The 6,980-nt window shown below is 44.9% G+C and overlaps 1 pseudogene; it reads right to left on the reverse strand.

Moving 5' to 3' along the window:
• Positions 1–950: 950 nt before the first annotated feature.
• LOC127674609 (presenilins-associated rhomboid-like protein, mitochondrial) lies at positions 951–3,589 on the reverse strand (annotated as a pseudogene).
• Between the last annotated feature and the right edge of the window lie 3,391 nt (positions 3,590–6,980).

Below are 6,980 nucleotides of genomic sequence, written 5' to 3' on the forward strand. Positions count from 1 at the left end.
AGATGGGACCTGGCAGCTTTCCTGTCTAGATGGTTTACAAAGTTTACAAAATATACAAAGTTTACAAGGGGAGTCCATAGCAGACCTACTCTAGGAAAGGAGGAACAGGGTCTGATATGGAGGGGACAGAAGAGAGTATTGTACAGGGCCAGGAGAATGAATGGAAATGTGCATCCTCTGGGAATGGGAAGTAGGGGAACCATCTATATAGGACAAGAGACCTAGGAGGTAAGAGACTCTCAGGAATCATGTGACCTTAGCCAAAACCCCCAACAAAGGAAAGAGGGAACTCAAAGAATCAACCTCCTTTAGATAGACAGTGTAAATAAACCACAGTCAAGACTCTAATCCAGAATTGTTCCTGTCTAAAAGAACCGCAGAAACCAAACTGGGGAAGAGAATGAGGGAAATGCTGCCAATGACCAGCCCCAAATGGGACCCATCTCCTGGGGGTGACCAAGGTCTGTCACTATTACTGATGCTATGTTGTGCTCACAGACCAAACCCTGACAAGGCTTTCCTGAGAGAGGCCCTACCAGCAGCTGACTTACAGAGAGGCAGATACTTACACCTGACCATTGGATTCAACCTGAGGTTGAATTTGGTGAAGGACTGAATAACCTGAAAAAGAGAATGACCACATAGGAATAGCAGAAGACTCAACTAACCTAGACTCCCAGGGACATCCCAGAGACTGAGACATCAAACAGGAGCATGCAGGCCCAATCTGAGGTCCCTGGCACATATACAGCAGAGGACTGTCTGGTCTGGCCTCAGTGGGAGAAAATGATCTTGATCCTTACTAGCCTTGAGGGCCCAGGAAGGAGGAGGCATGGGGTGAGCACCTTCTTGTAGGCAACAGGGAGGAGTAATGGGATTAGGATCTGTGGGAAGAGTATAGAAGGCATAAATTGATTGGAATGAAAATAAACAAAAAAATAACGTTAAAATTAAAAAAAATAAAAAAGGATAAAGTGAGTGCTCATGGACAGCAACCTTGGGGAACAGAGAGCCTTTGATGCTGGGTTGGATGTAAAGAATCTGACCATGGTCCAATGCAGGGACTGCACTCTCCAGAAGCAGAATAAGAGGTGTTTGCAACCATGATGCCTGTCACAGTCCTCTGGCCATCACCTAGGCTAGTGTACCACTTGTTAGTCTTCTGAGATGTCCTTCCTCTTGTGGCCATTTACCATCCAACCGGATAGATTTCATACCATCAACATAACTCTGCACCCTGGATGTCAGGGATTCAAACTGTCAAATGCCAGCTGATACTAATGCACAGCCAGGGAACCCAGTAGTGAAAGACAAAGGCTTCACTAGAGTTCTTCTAACCTAGTGGGAAGGACAAAAGACTGTTTCCTCCAGGAGCAGGATCAAGGCACTTCTGTATGCTGTCCCCATGACACTGACTGATCCTCAAGGTTTATCCTCCCTCAGTTCCTTTATAAATGCACATTTAGGCTGAAGAAATCATTTAAACCTGCATTGGAGCAGTCGTGGAGCCTCGGTCTCAGAGAGCTCCTGGTAGCCTTCCTCCTAGGGAGGCACACAAGGGTGAAGGAAACCCAAGTGTCAGTGTACCCAACCTTGCAATGCCATGGTCCCAACCTCTGCCCACCTTGTCCTGATCTTACTAACCCTGCAGAAACACATTATAATTAATTTGACATGACAGTCTCAATTTATTTGTGTGTATGCCATGTCTCAAAGAACACAAAATTTCCTGTTCTTAGTACTATTTTCTTTTCATTAAAAATAGATTCTTTTGTCCTAGAAAAAATAACATAAAAACTCCATAAAATAATAAACTAGAAGCCATAAATCGTGCACAAAGACATGATGCACATCCTTACATGCCCTTTAAAGGCAGCTTCAGTCATTTTATGTTGATATTGGCTGTAATCACTCTACTCACTGGCCTCTTGATATAGCTTAGCGGTAGAGCACCATGGCTTGAACACATTGGGGTCCCGGGTTTGACTATTCTGTGGTTTGGTGCTATTATACATATACTCCTAGATAGCCTGCAACTCACTATGTAGAGCAGGCTGACTTTGAACATTTTGTGATCTTCCAGCATCTGCTTCCTTTTTTTTCAGCCTCTGCCTCTTTATTGTTGAGGTCATAGTCACAAACTATGCAACTCTTCTTGGGCTGTATTTTCCTAGCACATTCATTTCCACTTGACATATAAATATTCTCTTATTTTGCACAGTGGACAATTTGCTTTTTGTTTAATCTCAAGAAAAACCTACCATTTTGCAAAGAAGAACACAACAAGTAGACAGGCTATACGCTTTTTTTAGCTGTTGGGAAAGAAGAAGAGAGGGATAAGAGAAACAGAGAAAGTCGTCCCTTTGGAGTTAGGTTCCAAGACAGCAAGCAGGTGCACCAAGCGAGTCAGTAAGTAGCTGTGCTAGAGGTAGAGGAGAAGCAGGCTGAAGCCCTTCATAAAAGGAAGAATTTCCAGAGTGTCAGGACTGGAAGGCTCAGGTTATCACTGGTATCTGAAAAGGAAGAAGAAAGAGTCACTTTTCAGTTAGTATTTTAAAGTGGATTATGGAGTGGAGAAGATGACATTTTTAACTTGCAGGAGGCTCAGCAAGTACAAGCACTTCCTTTGAGGCACACTTCATGATCTGAGTTCAGTTCTAACAAATCAGGGGAAAGGGCACATGTGGTCCTCACAATCTGTAATCTCAGGATTCCTACTGCAAGATGGGATACATGGGCACAAGAATTAGCTAAAATCTGGTGTGCCAGGTAGCCTGGAATACATGGAACACGTAATATAATACATGTAGTACAATAAATGCAGTATACTACAGAAGCAGAAAGAAGAGAAACCGTGCCTCTAAAGAAGGTTGCAGGTGACAACTGAATCTAAAAAATATTGTCCACTGGCCTTCACACTTTTAGTATGCCATTTTCCTGTTTGTATTCACACAAGAACTCTCACACACAGGCACACACACACACACATGAACACACACGTGTAAACAAAAATTTAGTACAGTTATGACTGTATGTATTTTTTAATTTATTGATATATTTATTTACATTTCAAATGATTTCCCCTTTTCTGGACACCCACTCCCCAAAAGTCCCATCAGTCCCCTTCCCTCCCCCTGTTTTCCCACCCACTCCTTCCCACTTCCCCGTTCTGATTTTGCTCTATACTGTTTCACTGAGTCTTTTCAGAACAAGGGGCCACTCCTCCATTCTTCTTGTACCTCATTTGATGTGTGGGTTATGTTTTGGGTATTCCAGTTTTCTAGGTTAATATCCACTTATTAGTGAGTGCATACCATGATTCATCTTTTGAGTCTGGGTTACCTCACTTAGTATGATGTACTCCAGCTCCATCCATTTGCCTAAGAATTTCATCTTGGTTTCATACTCCAGAGAGATTGGACAGACTGAGGTACGTAAACATAACCCGAGGCCAACATCGAGGGGTCTAAGCCCGACGGGCGTTGGCCTGCACCCAGGCCCTGGGCTGTTTGGGGGGCCATCAGGGTGCCAACCCAGCCAGGAGGTTTTTTTTTTTTTTTTTTTTTCGGGCCAGCCCACGCACCGCCATTTTGCCTACAGGACGCCAGAGAGCTGTAGCAGGCAAAGCCGGCTAACAGGCATAGCCTGAGGCTAACAAAGCGGGGGTCTAGGCCCCAACAGTCCCTAGACTGACCCCAAGAACTGGGCGGCTTGGTGGGCCACCTGTGTGTCAACCCGCCCAGGAGGTTATTAGCCCAGAAGACTCTCCAGACACTATCAGGGAGCACTAGCACACATGCCCGCCATCCTGGCCACCTGACAGACCCAATTAACAGTCATAGCCCGAGGGGAGCTTTGCTCGGACCTTGGCCTCCCAGGCTTTTACCTGGACCCAGGGCCTGAGCAGCTAGGCTAGCCTTGTGTGCACCAACCCAGTTGGGAGTTCGGCTGCCAAGCAGAGTGATCAGCACGCAGAAAAGGTCCTGGCAGCATACACCATCAGCACTCCCTGAAGGTGCAAACGGGCTCCATCTGGTTCACAGACACAATCTGGGGCAAAGCACACTAGAGCTGCAAGGGCACCCAAGAGGAAGACAGCACATCAGCAATCTGCTACAGGGGAAACCCAGCCATATAGTGTTGCAGTAATAGCCCCAGAGCCCCTCAGGAGGCCCAAACACCAGCCAGGGACAAGACCAACTAACTCCAGAGAACAAGATGGCAAAGGGCAAACGCAGGAACGCTACTAACAGAAATCTAGGCAATATGGCAGCATCTGAACCAAACTCTCCAACATCAGCAAGTCCTGGTTATGCCAACACACCAGAGAAACAAGATTTGGATTTAAAATCACTGATCATGATGCTGCTAGAAGAACACAAAAAGGATATAAATGAATCTCTTAAAGAAATACAGAGGAACATGAATAAGCTAGAAACCCGTATAATGGAAACAGAAAAATCACTTAAAGAAATGCAGGAGAATAAGGCTCAAGAGATAGAAGCCAATAAAGAAGAAACGCAAAAAAAAAAAAAAGAAAGAAAGAAAGAAAGAAATGCAGGAGAACTTGAGTCAAGAAGCAGAAGTCATGAAAGAGGAGACTGTATGTATTTACATTTACATAATTAATCTCTGATGGAGATGTGCATGTGTGTGTGTGTGTGTGTGTAGGGAGGATCTGTGAGAGGCACATAGAAGAATCAAGTGCACAACATCCCCTTGTCTGAATGCAGTCAGAATTCGCCATCCCTGTACTTCATGTGCTTCCTCATCTCCTTCCCTCTCTCTCCCATGGGCTTGCCTTCTCCTTTCTCTGCCTCCTAGTGTAAGGTGAGAGAATCCTGTGGACTCCCCATGCACACCAGCTCCAGACAAGAACAAGTGTCACGTGGAGTCCTGTCGGCACATTGACAGAGCAAGAGTGACAAGATCACAAGGGACATGATAGGTAAGTCAGGTCCTTTGTCTTCCCTTCCTTCTGACCAGAGGCAGTTGTTCTGTGGAGTTGTGGTCCCATGTGAGAAAGCACCCTGTGCTACCACACACATTAAACTGTAGAATAGCCTAAAGGGGGAGTGCTTTTATCACCATTCAGTGCAGGTATGTGTGGCCCACAACTCACTGTCAGGGCATCCCAGGGAAGGCAGCCCTTTGGTCTAAAGGAAGGGTTCAGGCCTAATATCAGTTTACTTATGGTCATACGTGCTTTTTTACTGTTGTTTGAAAATGTATATCGGGGAAGGGGAAAAATACTTGTTCTCTGATTGAGAAAAGAATAAGGCAGTAAAGTGATAACATTGTGAGCAAGAGGACCTCTGTTCCATTCCCAGGAGGAATAAAATGGGTGTGGCAGCACATGCTGGCCTGTGAATGTAGAGACCCAGATTCCCAGGACTTACTGAGCAGTCAGCCTAGCCTAGCTGGGGTGTCCCAGGCCAGTGACAAACCTTGTCTAAGGAAAATGGCACCTGACTTGCAAAACTGGAGGCTCTGTTCTGCCTCCTGCTGCATGCATGTACACACACACACACACACACACACACATTTGATAGAGGATGTACATGTATATATTTTCTATACACAGTGACAGTATTGTGTTGAGTTTCATGGAGCAAATGAATGAGATGCACAAATGGATTTTCCTCTGTGTGCTCTGTGTGTGCCTGCAGCTGTGTGTTCCTGTTTAGACTCATCCTAGCTTCTATAGCTCCATCTTGTCTATTCTTTATCTTCACCTCAGACTAGGATCGGGTTCCAATCTCTGGGGTGTATTAGATATGCCTAAGGTATGAATCGTTATATGCCATGAAAATATATGGAGGAGGAAAATGCTGCAAACTCCAGAGGTAAGGTCCTATCAAGTCCAGTTCACAGTCTAGGTTCTCTCCCTGCCAGCCATAGAGTCTGACTCACACTGATGCAGTTCTCTGTACAGCCACGGGGTGGCAGCAAAGCAATAATCTTACATTTTAATGAAAAGGGCTGATGTTTTACATAGTGCCAAATAGCCCCAAGTTAATGTATTGCTGGTGTGTCTGGAAGCTTCAAGGGTATACTAGAGCAGTTCCACTTCCGGATCACCACAGATCTAGTGCTCAATAAATCACTTCATGGCGGCTCTGTGTAAAGAGAGCAGTTCAAAGCGTGCATACAGGGGTCCTACATAGACAATATGGTATCAATAATCGGATTGAATTCTGTTGCACTCAGATGCATTTCCCAGACATTCCAACCTTCTCCAGAAGGCTACGGTATGACTACCCAGATCCCTCCCTGTCAGACACCTTCATTTTCTGTCAGTCATCAGCATTGCGCTCTGCTCCCTGGTGACTCTCAAGAGCAACCTGGTGTTTGTGGTCTGTTGTACAACTCTTTCATGCTTATCACTTTTTACAGGCAAAGCATTAGTTCATGATGGATTAGGTTTTGTTTCTGTGTGTGAGGGCTTGTGCATGTGTATGTGAGTGCCTGTGTGCATGCCTGTGTTTAGGGGGTGTATGTATATGTATGTGTTTGTATGTGTGTGTGTGTGTGTATGTGATTCACATGTTTACATTCATGTGAAGGCCACAAGAGGACATTAGGTGACTTATTGTGTCACTTTCTGATTTTTTCTCTGAAGAAATTTGTGTCACTAGACTTGGAACTAGGCATGAAGTGGCTCTCTCCCTGAGTGATCCACCTCCGCAGCAGAGGATTGCAGTTCCATGGGTCACCACAGCCAGCAGCTTTGCCTTTGAAAGGCCTAGAGGAAGGGACACTCCTAGAGTCCAAGAATAACACAGGGAACTAGTCAGGGAGTGCAGCTTATCATCATCTTCAGTGAAATAATATGTATGACAGGAACAGAAGACTTTCTCTGTTTCCTTATCCAGTCTGTTAGTCTATGTCTTTTTATTGGGGAATTGAGTCCATTGATGTTAAGAGATATTAAGGAATAGTGATTATTACTTCCTGTCATTTTCAATGTTATTTTTATA

This window comes from Apodemus sylvaticus, chromosome X (assembly GCF_947179515.1).
Source record: "Apodemus sylvaticus chromosome X, mApoSyl1.1, whole genome shotgun sequence".
Taxonomy (NCBI): Eukaryota; Metazoa; Chordata; class Mammalia; order Rodentia; family Muridae; genus Apodemus; species Apodemus sylvaticus.